The following is an 18,419-nucleotide window of genomic DNA, read 5'->3' as shown; positions in this document are numbered from 1 at the left end:
TACGTGATCTATCAATAAGGAGAGATCGTGGGTCTTCAAAGAGATCATAAGACAAAAGTCAAGGAAACCAGCGAGATAGATGATGGCCCTGGAGAAGAAGTAATCACCCAACAGGAAGGAGAAAATCAGGGGAAAGGGGTAACTGTATGGCAGGACCACCCTGGAGAAGTCAGTAACACCCCCTGCAGACATTCTTTATTTCCCAAGTGAGTAGCTGGCCTTGAAGATCTGGTCTCAAGGTTTAACTGGCATTCCCAGTGTCAGGAGTTATCACACAAAGTCTTCTACAGGCATGATCCCTGCTTCTCTTCCTAATGTGCTGTAACTCCAGGAATTAAGAGAAATGTAGCTCTTCGGAAGTTCCCTTGTATAGATTTCTAGTTTCTCTTTAATTAAAACATTTAATAATACAAAGCTGGTGCAACAATTGGCAGGTCCATTAAACTGTCAAGCGTGGCAAAATGGTTGTGCAATGTTCTGTCTTTTTCTGTGGCTCGCACACAATCTGTCAAATGGAACGATAAAGAAACGTGGAGCTCCTGTGTTTACTTAAGTAGGCTGCAGAGATGAAAAAGAACTCTCCTCAGTGTGCTGACTGGAACATATTTGCTGACAGAATAGCAGCTACAGGAACAATAAGGTAGAAAAGTCAGGTCTTTAGGAAAAGTGACTGAAAGCTTGCCTATCGGTAGCCTGGCATTCCTTTATTTTTTATTATTCCACAAAGAGAACATAAATGGGGATCATGCTAACTTTTTAAATAGTTCAATTCCTTCCCCCTCTTATTTATTCCTTCCTTCTTTCCTACCTTCCTTTCTTTCTTCCTAAACCACACTAAGTATCCTGTGTTAACAACCTAGTGTTGTAAACACATACACACATTCACAAATGCACATATACACGACACGACATAGTTTCTTCCTTGTATATTAGTATTATTTACAGAAATATAGTACCATACATCTCTGCAGCTAGATTTTTGTCACTCAATAATACTTCATAGAAATCCTAACCAAGTGTACAGACTTTGCTATAGTATATCCTTTTTAATGGCTGCATAATATCCTAGGAAATTTTTTAATATTTTCTTTTGAAGATTGATTCAAATATTCTTCTATGGGGATTCACTTTGTTTCAGAATTTTAACTGTATGAATAATGCTGTAATAAACATCATGGTACATATATTTTTATGAAATTATTATGTATTTTTATTTCTTTGGAATAGCTTCTCAGGAACGAGACTGGTGAATCAAAGTGTATGTGAATTTTTATTCTCAGAAGATATTGCCATACTGCAATTAATATTTAACTTGCAGAGTATGACAGTACCTTTTCCTGTGCATCCTTACCTCTAAAGAGTGTGATGGTGTTATGTTCTATTATATTTTTATTAAATACATGGCTATAAAGGGATAATGCATTGTTACTTTGATTTCCATTTCTTTGATTACTGATAATTTTGAGTATCCATATGTTTATGGCCATTATATCCACTTTTGGATAAATTATCCATTCGTATTTATTTTCTATTATTTGTTGCCATTAGTAAGAACTCTTAGTATTTTAAAGATATTAACTTTGTTTTAATCATCTGTGATGCAAATATATTTTTAACTATACAATTTCTCATTGACCTTCTTTAAATCTTCTATAGCTTTTGTTTCCTTGTCTTGGTTAAGAACAGTCTCCACAAACCCTAAACTGTATGTACAGGCTCCTAGATTTTCTTCTGTAATTTAAGTCATTCATTCATCTATCTATTCATTGATTTATTTTTACACTTAATTTTTTGCTTTGAAGTCTTCAGTTATCTGGAATGTATTTCTATAAATGCTGAGAGACGTGTACATTTCCATTTTCTTCCAGCTGCATGGTCAATTGAGCCAGCACCTTCCAGCTCACACTGAATTAAAGTATCAACTTCATAATAGATTAAAATAGTGTATATTTTGGAATCTATACCAAGACTTTTCATTCAATTCCTCTACCATGTTTATTTATTTTAAAAACCAATGCCTTATTTATTTGATTATAGTGGCTTTATAGTACGCTTTAATATCTGCACTCACTAGTCTTCTTTGTATACATTTTATTCTTGGGCTTTTTATTTTTCCAAATAAGCTGTAAGATCTTTTTATATTGTTTTTAAATGCTATGATTCTATACAGTGGAGAAAAGACAGCCTCTTCAATAAGTGGTGCTGGGAAAACTGGACAGGTACATGTAAAGGTATGAAATTAGAACACTCCCTAACACCATACACAAAAATAAACTCAAAATGGATTAAAGACCTAAATGTAAGGCCAGACACTATAAAATTCTTAGAGGAAAACACAGGCAGAACAGTCTATGACACAAATCACAGCAAGATCCTTTTTGACCCACCTCCTAGAGAAATGGAAATAAAAACAAAAATAAACAAATGGGACCTAATGAAACTTAAAAGCTTTTGCACAGCAAAGGAAACCATAAACAAGACCAAAAGACAACCCTCAGAATGGGAGAAAATATTTGCAAATGAAGCAACTGACAAAGGACTGATCTCCAAGATTTACAAGCAGCTCATGCAGCTCAATAACAAAAAAACAAACAACCCAATCCAAAAATGGGCAGAAGACCTAAATAGACATTTCTCCAAAGAAGATATACAGATTGCCAACAGACACATGAAAGAATGCTCAACATCATTAATCATTAGAGAATTGCAAATCAAAACTACAATGAGATATCATCTCACACCGGTCAGAATGGCCATCATCAAAAAATCTACAAACAATAAATGCTGGAGAGGGTGTGGAGAAAAGGGAACCCTCTTGCACTGTTGGTGGGAATGTAAATTGATACAGCCACTATGGAGAACAGTATGGAGGTTCCTTAAAAAACTAAAAATAGAACTACCATACGACCCAGCAATCCCACTCCTGGGCATATACCCTGAGAAAACCATAATTCAAAAAGAGTCATGTACCAAAATGTTCATTGCAGCTCTATTTACAATAGCCAGGACATGGAAGCAACCTAAGTGTCCATCATTGGATGAATGGATAAAGAAGATGAGGCACATATATACAATGGAATATTACTCAGCCATAAAAAGAAACGAAATGGAGGTATTTGTAGTGAGGCGGATGGAGTTAGAGTCTGTCATACAGAGTGAAGTAAGTCAGAAAGAGAAAAACAAATACAGTATGCTAACACATATATATGGAATCTAAGGAAAAAAAAAAAAAAAAAGGTCATGAAGAACCTAGTGGCAAGATGGGAATAAAGACACAGACCTACTAGAGAATGGACTTGAGGATATGGGGAGGGGGAGGGGTAAGATGTGACAGGGTGAGAGAGTGGCATGGACATATATACACTACCAAATGTAAAATAGATAGCTAGTAGGAAGCAGCCGCATAGCACAGGGAGATCAGCTCGGTGCTTTGTGAACACCTAGAGGGGTGGGATAGGGAGGGTGGGAGGGAAAGAGACGCAAGAGGGAAGAGATATGGGAACATATGTATATGTATAACTGATTCACTTTGTTATAAAGCAGAAACTAACACACCATTGTAAAGCAATTATACTCCAATAAAGATGTTAAAAAAAAATGCTATGATTCTAATTGGAATTGCCATATATATAATTAATGTTAAATGTAAATATTATATGTACATGTATATAGTGAATTTTAGAAGCTCTAACATTTAAATTATTTTTAGTCTATACATCTAAGAACTTAGTATGATTTTCCATTTGTTTGAGTCTTGTTTTCAGGATGTAATAGTTGTCTTCCCACAGTATTTCTTTGCATTTTATTGTAACCACAGATTGATTTTTCCCATTTTCATGGTTAGGTCATTTCTGCTATTGATTGTTATATGTATTTTTATATCTATCTGTCTTACCAATTCAAGTATTTTTTCCTTATGTCTCTTGGGTTTTCCAGGAATATAATAATATTATCACAAAAAAGAGTTTTATCCTTTCTTTTTCAATGTTTATACAAATTATTTTACTATCTTTTCTCACTGCATTTGCTAGAACTTTTAAAACAATGTTGAATAATAATGGCAAGAACAAGCAATCTTATCTAGTTCCTGGTCATAATTAAAGTAATTTTAGTGGTCTGCTATTTAAAACAATGTTTACCAGTGTTTTGTAGTCTTTATCATACTTACAAATGTTCCTCCTGTACATATTTTCCTAAAGTTCTTATTAAGGATAGCTGCCAAATGTTTATCAAGATGGCTTTTCGACATCTATTGACATGTTAATTTACTTTTCTGCTTTAATTTGTTGGTGTAATGAATCATATTGCTTGATTTCCTGATACCAATGCAACCTTGCATTCTTGCAATAAACTCTACTTGGCCATAGTTTGTTAGTCAGTTAATATTCAATACATTGTTGGATTATTGTAGCTAATATCACATTTAGAATTTTCTGCATCTAGTGTACTATTGGTCTTTTTGCAGTACTATTTTTATCAGGTTGCAGTAATAAGATTGGCCTCATAAATACAATGAGAACTTGTCTGTCTTCTTCTATAGTCTTAAATAATTTAAATTACATCAGAAATGCTTGCCCTCTAAGGTTAAATAGTGTTCAGCTATGCAATTATCAAATCCTGTTAACTTTTTCTGTAATACATTTTTAATCTCTTTTCTAATCTCTCCTATGGTGCTCAAACTAGTCAAAATTTCTACTTCTTCAATGAATTTTAAAAATTCATATTTTCCTAGGAAATCAACAATGTTTTCTAGATTTCTAAATTACTTTACTGAGATTAAGACTTTCTGTGTGGTCAAGAACATGATCAACTATTTTTGTAAATGTTACATGGACACTACAAAACTATATGTTCTTTGGGAGTCAATAAATAAATTTGTGTTTAATAAATAGAAATTTATTGAATCCATCTTGTAGACACTAGCTATAGGCTTAGGAGAAATATGCTAACTTTCTACCTCTGTCCCTTTGCTCATCTTCAAACTTTTTTTATAAAGGTGTTCACCACACCTGTCCCCAGTGTCTGGGTAACTTGTATTTATGCATAGGTCTCAGTTTTATGTCACTCCCCCCAGGAAGTCCTCCTCCATACCCTATACTCAGTTGGGGAACAGATTCATGATACAAAGAACATTTTCTTCTTGGCACTTGTCTTATTGGTCATTATGTTGTTATTTGTATAAGTAATAAAGCAATATCTTTCTTATGATCTAATAACTTCCATGAGGATTGAATAATGTTTGCTTTATCTTATCGGCAAAACATAGTTAAACACAATAGAGTTTAACTGGCACATAGTAGGCATGCAATATATATTTCTTATATGAATGAATGAATGACTGAATAAATGAATGGTCTGTTAATCAGAGGAGATATATTTATTTATTTATTTACTTGGCTGCACCAGGTCTTAGTCGCAGCATGCGGGATCTAGTTCCCTGACCAGGGATTGAACCCTGGCCCCCTACATTGGGAGCACGGAATCTTAACCACTGGACCACCAGGGAAGTCCCACCAGAGGAGATATAAATTAAGGAACCATCACTGGCAGTTTTCCACTGTGTGGTTGGAAACCCAGGCTGCCACATCACGGAACCTTGAAGCAGACATGCAAGAAAGAAGCAGAGTTGAGAGATGGAGGAAAAGAAAATTTCCCAGCTCACAACAGCACATCAGTCCCTCTTTAAAGTTTGTATCGGAGGCCCAACTTCATCCCAGTCCTTGGGTTCCTGAGACGTGCTGTAGCCTTGTAATTCCACTTTTTGCTGAAGCTAAAAACAAAACCAGATTTCCTTAGTTTTTTCCTAATGTCCATTTCCTGTCCCAGGATCCCATCCGGGACACCACATAACATTTTTTTTAACATCTTTATTGGAGTATAATTGCTTTACAATGGTGTGTTAGTTTCAGCTTTATAACAAAGTGAATCAGTTATACATATACATATGTCCTCATATCTCTTCCCTCTTGCACCTACCTCCCTCCCACCCTCCCTATCCCACCCCTCTAGGTGGTCACAAAGCACCGAGCTAATCTCCCTGTGCTATGCGGCTGCTTCCCACTAGCTATCTATTTTACGTTTGGTAGTGTATATATGTCCATGCCACTCTCTCACTTTGTCCCAGCTTACCCTTCCCCCTCCCCACGTCCTCAAGTCCATTCTCTACGTCAGTGGCTTTATTCCTGTCCTGCCTCTAGGTTCTTCAGAAGCTTTCTTTAGATTCCATATAGGTGTTAGCATACGGTATTTGTTTTTCTCTTTCTGACTTAACTTCACTCTGTATGACAGTCTCTAGGTCCATCCACTTCACTACAAATAACTCAATTTCATTTCTTTTTATGGCTCAGTAATATCCCACTGTATATATGTGCTACATCTTCTTTATCGATTCATCTGTCAATGGACACTTAGGTTGCTTCCACATCCTGGCTATTGTAAATAGAGCTGCAATGAATATTGTGGTACATGACTCTTTTTGAATTATGGTTTACTCAGGATATATGCCCAGTAGTGGGATTGCTGGGTCGTATGGTAGTTCTATTTTTAGTTTTTTAAGGAACCTCCATACTGTTCTCCATAGTGGCTGTATCAATTTACATTCCTACCAACAGTGCAAGAGGGTTTCCTTTCCTCCACACCCTCTCCAGCATTTATTGTTTGTAGATTTTTTGATGATGGCCATTCTGACCGGTGTGAGGTGATACCTCATTGTAGTTTTGATTTGCATTTCTCTAATGATTAGTGATGTTGAGCATCCTTTCATGTGTTTGTTGGCAATCTGTATATCTTCTTTGGAGAAATGTCTATTTAGGTCTTCTGCCCATTTTTGGATTGGGTTGTTTGTTTTTTTGATATTGAGCTGCATGACCTGCTTGTATATTTTGCTTCGTTTGCAAATATTTTCTCCCATTCTGAGGGTTGTCTTTTCGTCTTGTTTATGGTTTCCTTTTCTGTGAAAAAGCTTTCAAGTTTCATTAGGTCCCATTTGTTTATTTTTGTTTTTATTTCCATTTCTCTAGGAGGTGGGTCAAAAAGGATCTTGCTGTGATTTATGTCATAGAGTGTTCTGCCTATGTTTTCCTCTAAGAGTTTGATAGTGTCTGGCCTTACATTTAGGTTTTTAATCCATTTTGAGTTTATTTTTGTGTATGGTGTTAGGGAGTGTTCTAATTTCATTCTTTTACATGTAGCTGTCCAGTTTTCCCAGCACCACTTATTGAAGAGACTGTCTTTTCTCCATTGTATATCTTTACCTCCTTTGTCATAGATTAGTTGACCGTAGGTGCGTGGGTTTATCTCTGGGCTTTCTATCTTGTTCCCTTGATCTATGTTTCTGTTTTTGTGCCAGTACCATATTGTCTTGATTACTGTAGCTTTGTAGTATTGTCTGAAGTCAGGGAGTCTGATTCCTCCAGCTCCGTTTTTTTTCCCTCAAGACCTCTTTGGCTATTCAGGGTCTTCTGTGTTTCCACACAAATTGTGAAATTTTTTGTTCTAGTTCTGTGAAAAATACCATTGGTAGTTTGATAGGGATTGCATTGAAACTGTAGATTGCATTGGGTAGTAGAGTCATTTTCACAATGTTGATTATTCCAATCCAAGAACATGGTATATCTCTCCATCTGTTTGTATCATCTTTAATTTCTTTCATGAGTGTCTTATAGTTTTCTGCATACAGGTCTTTTGTCTCCTTAGGTAGGTTTATTCCTAGGTATTTTACTCTTTTTGTTGCAATGGTAAATGGGAGTGTTTCCTTAATTTCTTCTTCCGATTTCTCATAATTAGTGTATAGGAATGCAGGAGGTTTCTGTGCATTAATTTTGTATCCTTCTACTTTACCAGATTCATTGATTAGCTCTAGCAGTTTTCTGGTAGCATCTTTAGGATTCTTTACGTATAGTATCATGTCATCTGCAAACAGTGACAGGTTTACTTCTTCTTTTCCGATTTGGATTCCCTTTATTTCTTTTTCGTCTCTGATTGCTGTGGCTAAAACTTCCAGAACTATGTTGAATAATAGTGGTGAGAGTGGGCAACCTTGTCTTGTTCCTGATCTTAGTGGAAATGGTTTCAGTTTTTCACCATTGAGAACGATGTTGGCTGTGGGTTTGTCATATATGGCCTTTATTATGTTGAGGTAAGTTCCCTCTATGCCTACATTCTGGAGGGTTTTTATCATAAATGGGTGTTGAATTTTGTCAAAAGCTTTATCTGCATCTATTGAGATGATCATATGGTTTTTCTCCTTCAATTTGTTAATATGGTTTATCACATTGATTGATTTGCATATATTGAAGAATCCTTGCATTCCTGGGATAAACCCCACTTGATCATGGTGTACAATCCTTTTAATGTGCTGTTGGACTCTGCTTGCTAGTATTTTGTTGAGGATTTTTGCACCTATGTTTATCAGTGATATTGGCCTGTAGTTTTCTTTTTTTGTGATATCTTTGTCTGATTTTGGTATCAGGGTGATGATGGCCTCGTAGAATGAGTTCGGGAGTGTTCCTTCCTCTGCTATAATTTGGAAGAGTATGAGAAGCATAGGTTTTAGCTCTTCTCTAAATGTTTGATAGAATTCGCCTGTGAAGCCATCTGGTCCTAGGCTTTTGTTTGTTTTGTTTTAAGATTTTGTTTTAAATTAATTAATGAATTTATTTATTTTTGGTTGCATTGGGTCTTCATTGCTGCGCGTGGGCTTTCTCTAGTTGCGGGAAGCATGGGCCCCTCCCCATTGTGGTGTGCGGGCTTCTCACTGTGGTGCCCTCTCTTGCTGCGGAGCACGGGCTCCAGGCGCACAGGCCTCAGTAGCTGTGGCTTGCGGGCTCTAGAGCGCAGGTTCAGTAGTTGTGTCACACAGGCTCAGTTGCTCCGGGGCATGTGGGATCCTCCCAGACCAGGGATCGAACCTGCGTCCCCCGCATTGGAAGGTGGATTCTCAACCACTGTGCCACCAGGGAAGTCCCTGTTGGAAGTTTTTAACTCACAGTTTCAATTTCAGTGGTTGCTATTGGTCTGTTTATATTTTCTATTTCTTCCTGGTTCGGTCTCAGAAGGTTGTGCTTTTCTACGAATCTGTCCATTTCTTCCAGGTTGTCTATTTTATTGGCAGATAGTTGCTTGTAGTAATCTCTCACGATCCTTTGTATTTCTGCAGTGTCAGTTGTTACTTCTCTTTTTTCATTTCTAATTCTACTGACGTGAGTCTTCTCCCTTTTTTTTCTTGATGAGTCTGGCTAATGGTTTATCAATTTTGTTTATCTTCTCAAAGAACCAGCTTTTAGTTTTACTGATCTTTGCTATCGTTTCCTTCTTTTCTTTTTCATTTATTTCCGATCTGATTTTTTTTTAATTCATTTATTTTTGGCTGCACTGGGTCTTTGCTGCTGTGCACAGGCTTTCTCTAGTTGCAGCGAGTGGGGGCTACTCTTCATTGCAGTGCGCGGGCTTCTCATTGTGGTGGCTTCTCTTGTTGTAGAGCAGTGGCTCTAGGCATGCAGGCTTCAGTAGTTGTAGCTTACAGGCTCTACAGTGCAGGCTCAGTAGTTGTGGCACACAGGATTAGTTGCTCTGCAGCATGTGGGAACTTCTCGGACCAGGGCTCAAACCCGTGTCCCCTGCATTGGCAGGCGGATTCTTAACCACTGTGGCACCAGGGAAGCCCTGATCTGATGTTTATGATTTCTTTCCTTCTGCTAACTTTGAGGTTTTTTTGTTCTTCTTTCTCTAATTGTTTTAGGTGTAAGGTTAGGTTGTTTATTTGAGATGTTTCTTGTTTCTTGAGGTAGGATTGTATTGCTATAAACTTCCCTCTTAGAACCGCTTTTGCTGCATCCCATAGGTTTGGGGTTGTCGTGTTTTCATTGTCCTTTTTTTCTAGGTATTTTTGATTTCCTCTTTGATTTCTTCAGTGATCTCTTGGTTATTTAGTAACGTATTGTTTAGCCTCCATGTGTTTGTATTTTTTACAGTTTTTTTCCTGTAATTGATATCTAGTCTTATATCATTGTGGTCGGAAAAGATACTTGATAGGATTTCAATTTTCTTACATTTACCAAGGCTTGATTTGTGACCCAAGATATTATCCTGGAGAATGTTCCATGAGCACTTGAGAAAAAAGTGTATTCTGTGGTTTTTGGATGGAATGTCCTATAAATATCAATTAAGTCCATCTTGTTTAACGTGTCATTTAAAGCTTGTTTTTCCTTATTTATTTTCATTTTGGTTAATCTGTCCATTGGTGAAAGTGGGGTGTTAAAGTCCCCTACTATTATTGTGTTACTGTCGAGTTCCCCTTTTATGGGTGTTAGCACTTGCTGTATGTATTGAGGTGCTCCTATTTTGGGTGCATAAATATTTACGATTGTTATATCTTCTTCTTGGATTGATCCCTTGATCATTGGTAGTGTCCTTCTTTGTCTCTTGTAATAGTCTTTATTTTAAAGTTGATTTTGTCTGATATGAGAATGGTTACTCCAGCTTTCTTTTGATTTCCATTTGCATGGAATATCTTTTTCCATCCCCTCACTTTCAGTCTGTATGTGTCCCTAGGTCTGAAGCACATATTCGGGTCTTGTTTTTGTATCCATTCAGCTAGTCTATGTCTTTTGGTTGGAGCATTTAATCCATTTACATTTAAGGTAATTATCAATATGTATGATCCTATTACCATTTTCTTAATTGTTTCGGGTTTGTTATTGTAGGTGTTTTCCTTCTCTTGTGTTTCCTGCCTAGAGAAGTTCCTTTAGCATTTGTTGTAAAGCTGGTTTGGTGGTGCTGAATTCTCTTAGCTTTTGCTTGTCTGTAAAGGTTTTAATTTCTCCGTCGAATCTGAATGAGATCCTTGCTGGGTAGAGTAATCTTGGTTGTAGGTTTTTCCCTTTCATCACTTTAAATATGTCCGGCCACACCCTTCTGGCTTCAGAGCTTCTGCTGAAAGATCAGCTGTTAACCGTATGCTCATTTGGGGGCTCTGGCTCACTCAGGCTCGGGGAGGGAGGGTACGGAATGCAGGGCGAGCCTGTGGCAGCAGAGGCCAGCATGACGTTGCAACAGCCTGAGGTGTGCCATGTGTTCTCCCAGGGAAGTTGTCCCTGGATCACGGGACCCGGGCAGTGGCAGGCTGCACAGTCTCCCAGGAGGGGAGGTGTGGAGTGACCTGTGCTTGCACACAGGCTTCTTGGTGGCTGCAGCAGCAGCCTTAGTGTCTTATGCCCGTCTCTGGTGTCCACACTATAGCTGTGGCTCGCGCCCATCTCTGGAGGCTATTTAGGCGGTGCTCTGAATCCCCTATCCTTGTGCACCCCGAAACAATGGTCTCTTGACTCTTAGGCAGGTCCAGACTTTTTCCTGGACTCCCTCCCGGCTAGCTGTGGCGCACTAGCCCCCTTCAGGCCATGTTCACGCAGCCAACCCCAGTCCTCTCCCTGGGATCTGACCTCTGAAGCCCGAGCCTCAGCTCCCAGCCCACGCCCGCCCCGGCGGGTGAGCAGACAAGCCTCTCAGGCTGATGAGTGCTGGTCAGCACCAATCCTCTGTGTGGGAATCTCTTCACTTTGCCCTCTGCACCCCTGTTGCTGCGCTCTCCTCCATGGCTCCGAAGCTTCACCCCTGCCCCCTCCACCCCCCATCTCTGCCAGTGAAGGGGCTTCCTAGTGTGTGGAAACTTTTCCTCCTTCTCAGCTCCCTCCCAGAGGTGCAGGTCCCATCCCTATTTTTTTGTCTCTGTTTTTTCTTTTTTCTTTTGCCCTACCCAGGTATGTGGGGAGTTTCTTGCCTTTTGGGAAGTCTGAGGTCTTCTGCCAGAGTTCAGTACGTGTTCTGTAGGAGTCGTTCCACATGTAGATGTATTTTTGATGTATTTGTGGGGAGGAAGGTGATCTCCACGTCTTACTCCTCTGCCATCTTGAAAGTCCTCCCACATTACATTTAGTTCTCATGTTCCTCAGGCTTCTCTCGGCTGTGAGCCTTTCTCAGACTTTCCTTGTTTTTAATGACCTCATTGTATATATTTTTGTAGTTTATTTTACTCCTTCTAATTTTATGTTCACTTTGTGTTCACTTTGTTGTCTCCTCTTTTTCCTTTTGCTATTTTTTGCTGGTTTTCATAAGTTTCTTTTCACTCTCTTTTTTCCTTTTGTTAGCGCTGTTGTTTTGTAACTTTCTATCCCATTAATGTTTGCCTCCCCTCTCTAGGACCTCATAACAAAACATGTATTTCTGTAATACTTTTTAAAAATAAGATATAATTTGCTTCCTTCACCAATATAGTCTACACTAATAAGGTCAGTCTTTTAGAATATTTTCACTCCTCTTCTCAATTCTGCCCTTATCCAGACCAAGATAAAATCTTTGAAATGCTTTTCTTCATTACTTTTCTCCTCCTTCACCCCTAACTTGTAGATTTCTCCGAGATAGTTTAGTACTTTTCGTTCTAGATTATTATTAGAATTATCCTCACACAGTTCCTCTTTAAGAATTCTTCTTTGGGGTAGCTAGCATACTTTCCTGGTCTATTACTATCCATTTAAATTTAACTGTTTATGCATTGTCAAGCACTACCTCTTTTCCTCTTCGTGTTCTCCTGTCTTTGGTGGTTGTGCTGGTAGAGGATGGTGGTGTGTTGCTTATGGTACAGTTGTTTGGTTGTATAGTCCTCCCTCTGGTAGTTTCCTCTGGCACCAATATGCACAAGTGATGTACTCTCTGGGTCACAGCACCACTCTCTCCTCCGTTCTGAAATGGGAATGACGTCTTAAGTGGATACAGGACCACGGGTTGCAGTTCATTTCTCTCAGATGCCATTCGCCACCTTCTATCTAAGGTGTTGCATATAAAACTATGCATGGCTGTCTGATTCTTTAAGCAGCCGGTTATTTCCATCTAGAAGTTAGTAATGGTTTCTCTTGATTCTTGGAGATGAAGAATTTTCCAGGCAAGCTTTGGTGACTTTTTTTCTCATCCTTTCTGCTTGGAACTTGGTGAAGAGTTTCAATTTGCACATTCAGGTCTTTCTTAATCTTGAGGACATTTTCTTCTTTTATTAGTTTAATTATTGCCTTTTCATCATCTGTTCCTTTTCTCCTCTCTGGATCTTCTTTTATTCACATGTTAGTTCTTCCAAATATATCCTCCAAAAGTCTTTTTTTTCCCTCATGATTGTTTTCTCCTTATATTTTTGCTGTATGTTTAAAAATATTACTTCCAGTTGAGTTTCTAGGCCAATAATGCAAGTCCCTACATTGACCTCTGCTCTCCTTCAATTCATTCATTAGCATTTTTGTTCAAAAATCATGCAGAAAGCCTTTAAAAAATATAACTGACTACTCTTACATGTTTCTGTATTTTGGTTCGAGTTTTAATTCTTTCATTTTAGGGCCTGTCCTGTGTGTTCTCATTTTCCTCTCTCAGGCTCCTGGCCTCTCTCTGAACACTGGAGCTTAGGATCAGCTGTTGGAGTTCTTCAAATGACACCAGGGAACAGTGGTTCTCAAAGTGTGGTCTGTAGAGCTCTGGAGTCCCCAGGACTCTTTCAGGGGATCTACAAGGTCAAAACACTTTCATAATAATACTAACATGGTATGTGTCTTTTCCCCTGCATTGACATTTGCTCTGACAACTCAAAAGCAATGGTGGGTAAAACAGTTGCTTCCTTAGCATGAATCAAAGCAGTGTCACCAAAATGTATCAGTTGTCATCATCCCCTTCACCACCACATATGAGAAAATGAAGAATGGAAGCTTTGGGTAGTTTGTAAAGGTCTCATTGCAATAAAGGCAAAGCTGGGCTCACGTCCAGATCTCCAGCCCAGGCTCACAGACACCTGGCACTTCTGTGACCCCCCATCTCCTGAGTAAACCAGCTCTAATTCCAGAGAGAAGAAAAAGAGGATGAAAATAAAAATAAACATAAACTACAACCGTAATTTTCACAAGAGTAGTGACTAAGGAAAAAAACCAATCCGTTCTCCTCAGGTTTTTTCTTCTTTAAGGTCACTCAACACTTAATGTGCTCCTTTGGCAACCAGAAAAAAAGCACAAACTGCTTCTACACCCAGCCTTGCCCTCCAGACCCCGCAAGGTTCACCTGATCCCTCTGACTCCTCCCACCCAACCCTGAGCTGACCGTTCCCTCTGCTTTGGGCTGTATTTTTCATCAAGATAAAAAAGGAAGCTTGGACTCTTGGTAGAAAACCTTATCCTCCTTGTTCTTCTATAATTCACTACTTTCTTCTGGGAGCAGGGATGCATACTTGAAGGACCCAGTGCAAAATGGCAATGAAAGCCCCTTGTTTAAAAAGCAAGAAAAAGTGCTATTAAAGGTGCTAAAACGTAAAGATTTTTCCTTTAGAAATATTTCGTTACTTTCAAAAGAGTAATGGGGTAATAGTGATACATGAGAAATAACATAAACTTAGAAATTTCCAAAATAATATTTTGGCATTATAATCTTATATAATGTAATAAATGATAATACTTTATTAATGTGACATTTTGATTGATCACAAGATTTCTTTTCTGGCTCACTTTTCTGAAAATGTTCTTATTAGATCATCAAAATCTATACTGTTAGCAACTTAATTTTTCGTAAATATAATTGAAAGCAATCTTGGTTGCTCTTGCAAATACAAGATTAGAAACACTTTTTGATAGTTTTCAATTTTGAGAAGTCTCTTTATGCATGTGCAACCGTTGTTGGAGCTATTAAGAGTAACTGATAGGCTGTGACAACACTGTTGGGATTATTTTGGGACATTATGATGGGATAAGTTTCTGATAAATTATATCGAAATATAAATTTTATTGCATCTAGAACTGCTGATTGTCAAGGAATAATTTTTCTAAAAGATTTCACTCTCTGTACAAATGTGTTTCGTGTGTCTGAAGTACACTTTGAATGTGAATTTATACGGTGTTATCTTAACGTTTCTTCTGACATTCCTCCAACTTGTAGAGTTGCCCATTGCTGCCTGTCGCATCTCCGCTGCCCGTGTGAGTATCACACTGGCCCATCAGCCTCCTCACAAAACACAAGTTCAAAGACAAAATTATTTTAAGAATTTCAAAACAGTCGTAGAAGAACATTAAACCAAGCACAGGGCCTTTCTCAACACAGGCCCTGCCTGGGAATCCAGACACAAAGCAATGGTGATTTCTGGTTTTGTACCCACTAGTAGTTTGGATTGGAGTGTTTAACGCACTTTTTATTGCCAATCTAGTAAGTAATTTGTCTTATAAATCTGCCATTTACAGTCTCTCCTTCTAGAGGTTTTCTACAGCTCTCTAAGCCGGCAATTATCTCTCTCCTTGTAAATCAGTTGGTACCTTTTCTAGGAAACCAACATGATCCTAACTCTAAATAGTCACTAATGACTTAAATTAGTTGCTGGCTCTTTCTGAGCCCCTAATTTTCCCAAGACTAATTAGCTCAGGCATAGGGAAGTTCTGGATTCATCCAGCCATTTAAAACATGATGGATATAAATTCAGTCCATACCATAATTCAGAGTGCAGGTTCTCGAACAATCCTGCCTGTTCAAATCCTCCACTTTCCTACTGTGAGCCTTTGGCATGTCATTAACCTCTGTAAGTCTCAGTTTTCTCATTTACAAAACAGGAATAACAGCATACCTTTAAAGATAGGGCGTGACAAATGTTTATTATTACTGTTCAATTCTAGATAAGTGGGGCTCAGTCTCTTAGCTGATAGCAGTGATGTCCCTAAGAGAACAAAAGTGCTAGCTTTGACTAGCAAATTTTTTCGGTAAAATATAGACGATGTTCACTACTGCTTTCTGAAGGAGTCCACAAGGGAGCAGAAACAGAATCCAGTTCAGTAAGGCCACTCAGAAAGTACGGCTGGGTGAAGCTGCTGCAGGATCCGCTGAGTGTGTGGAGGGGATGCGTGTGGGTGTGTGGGTGTGTGAGCGTGAGTCTGTATGGGAGCCGTCCTGTGCTTACTTGAAAGCAGGCTTTGAGTGTCCATGTATACAACCAACAAACACACATGGCTTTTGTCTGATGTCTGGGATTGCTCCTCTGGGTTACATGGCAGCTGTCAGCAAAGCTCCAACGCGACAACACTCATAAGTAATATAGAACAGAGCATCTCCTCTTACCCACACAAGACAAAGAACAGACATTTTCTGGAGTCAGTTTTTTTTTTTAACTGGGATTTGGCTTTTCCAACACCTGATGTTTGGTCATGAATTTGAAGCATAAGCCAACAGCAGGGTTTGGTAAAAAGGAATTCTGAATTTAAAAAGAAATTCACAATTAAGTGTTTTCAGCTTTACCAGTATGTACTAAAAGGGTAATCAGGTTTGATTAATCAACCCTATATACCAATAGATAGGCATCAAGTAAAAAAATTAATTTCCTCCCTGATGGACTTTATAAAAGTGTGACCTATTACAAGGAAATTAAATCATCAAAAAGATGAAATTAAAACATTTCATTAGATTCTCCCATGAGATTTGTGTTATAGACGATCTGCAGGTGTCTCTACGGCTGAACAACTGGCCTCTGGAAACGGCCACCATGCCTGCATCCTTCCCACCCTCCCCCTCCACTTGATGAGCCTCTTCTGACCTCCCAGCCAGCACTAGGGCTGGCTGTTTAAGGTTGCCCCATACGGTGCATAATTCACCTTCCCTGTCTTCACTGCCAGCTGTCTTAGTCAAGGTCCCATAAAAACCTGCACAAGGAAAAGAAGAACCACTTTGAGATTTTACAGCAGAGGGAACGTCATGCAAAGAGTTGGTTCCAGGGGCCTTGGAAGAGCTGAGAAGCCAACAGGGGATGGAGAGGAAAGCTAGCGAGTAGCAACAGCGGGCATCCATGGCCTCCTCTGAGCTACAGGACAAAGGAGAGAGTGTTTCTGGACCCCAGGGGCCAGGGTCACCTGGGAGAGGCTGGAAGGCCCACCCAGTGGGCACTGAGGCAATGTAAGAGATGCAGGGCGACATCCCAGACCAATTAAGCTGGAACCCCTGCAAATGGGGCCAGGCATCAGTGGTTTTTAAAACTCCCCAGGTGATTCCAATGCACAACCAGGCATAAGAACCCCAGCTTAAAGCATCTAGTAGAATCTGCATTCTTACAACTGCATCTGCCCCACACTGAGCAGACGTGGGGAAAAGTGCTGCTGACATACCATTGCTCAAAGTCCAGAAGCAGAGACCAAAGACACCGCTAAATCGGGACGCCAAGCTGCTCTAAGATACCCTAAAAGGAATATCCAAGAACTGGATTTGATTTATAGAATTTTGCTTCATAGGTAAACTTCAGTAACTGCTGTCTAACATATACTATTTTAAAGAGCCATCCTCTGTTTACTGAAAAAATTGATTAGATATCACATTGTGTGCCTATTACAGTAAACCATTAGCTAGCACAATTGATGCACAAGGCATTTCCAATATACGTAACCTAACTAAAATAGAACATCCTACTTAATAATTCTATTAACGTGCACATATTAAGTGCGTGCTAATTATTTTTGAATGCACTAATAATCAAAGGAAGATTAGTGTTCAGTGTGATATTATTGTGATTTTTAATTGTATTTTAATTATTTTCAAATGGATAATCCATGATGATGCATACAAAGAATCTGTTAACTAGAAATAAACATCTTAATATGATCTTCTTTTAAATAACTGAGAAGATATTTCAAGATTTTGTACAGCCCTCGGGTAATCACTATGAACACCAATTATCGTCATAAACATTGCTAAAGAGAAGTCTGACTAGCAAAACTCCAGGTAATGAGTTCAACTGAGCCTTGGTAACTGGAAAAAAAGAGTGAACTCTTTTTAAAGAACGCATCTATAATGCGTTTCATTAAGCATTTATTCACACAAGAAATGTTTCTTAAGCAATTAATATAGATTCTAGGGAATAACAAGACAAATAAGATGAGGTCCCTTCCTCAGAGCACTTTAGAATCTAATGGAAGCGATTAGACAATCACACAAGTCCCGGTAAGAGGTAGTAGTTGCTGATTCTAACATTCAGTGAGGTTGAGGGTGAACAGCCCAGAGGACATGAGAAGGAAGACTTGAGAGCAAATGTCAGCTGATTGTGGGGAGTAGGGACACACATTAAATGTATTTGAAGAAAGAAGCGACCGAGTCAAAATGGCACTTGATGTACAGAATGGACACACGCCAGGAAACCATTTAAGGATTACTGGAAAAATCAAAGTGAAAGGTTCAAAGAAAACAATAGCAGCAAGTATCCAAATGAAGCATGGATGCTAGAAATATCAGAACGAAAAAACCCCATAGAATTTCATGCCTGAATGTCTCCAAGGGCTGACTGAAGAAAATTAAGGAAACAGAGGAAGGGCTCCTTTGAAGGAAAAGATAATGAATATTCCTCTTCAGATATATCTGGTTGAAGGCTAGAGAGACATCCA

The 18,419-nt window shown here is 38.8% G+C and overlaps 1 protein-coding gene across 14 annotated transcripts in view; it reads right to left on the bottom strand.

The window, feature by feature from the left end:
- The window catches only part of KL (klotho), a 110,683-nt gene that overhangs the window by 37,663 nt on the left and 54,601 nt on the right, over positions 1-18,419 (bottom strand). The window contains exon 9 of one of the 14 annotated variants that reach the window (XM_068526936.1): positions 5,753-5,770. The exons of the other annotated variants lie outside the window; for them this stretch is intronic. The gene's annotated coding sequence lies outside the window, so the exon portion shown is untranslated. Of the gene's footprint in view, positions 1-5,752; positions 5,771-18,419 lie in introns of those variants that run through there. 14 annotated transcript variants of the gene reach the window in all.

The sequence above is a fragment of the Eschrichtius robustus genome, chromosome 18 (genome assembly GCF_028021215.1).
Source record: "Eschrichtius robustus isolate mEscRob2 chromosome 18, mEscRob2.pri, whole genome shotgun sequence".
NCBI classification, from domain to species: Eukaryota; Metazoa; Chordata; class Mammalia; order Artiodactyla; family Eschrichtiidae; genus Eschrichtius; species Eschrichtius robustus.
This window is presented reverse-complemented; position numbering and strand designations above follow the sequence as displayed.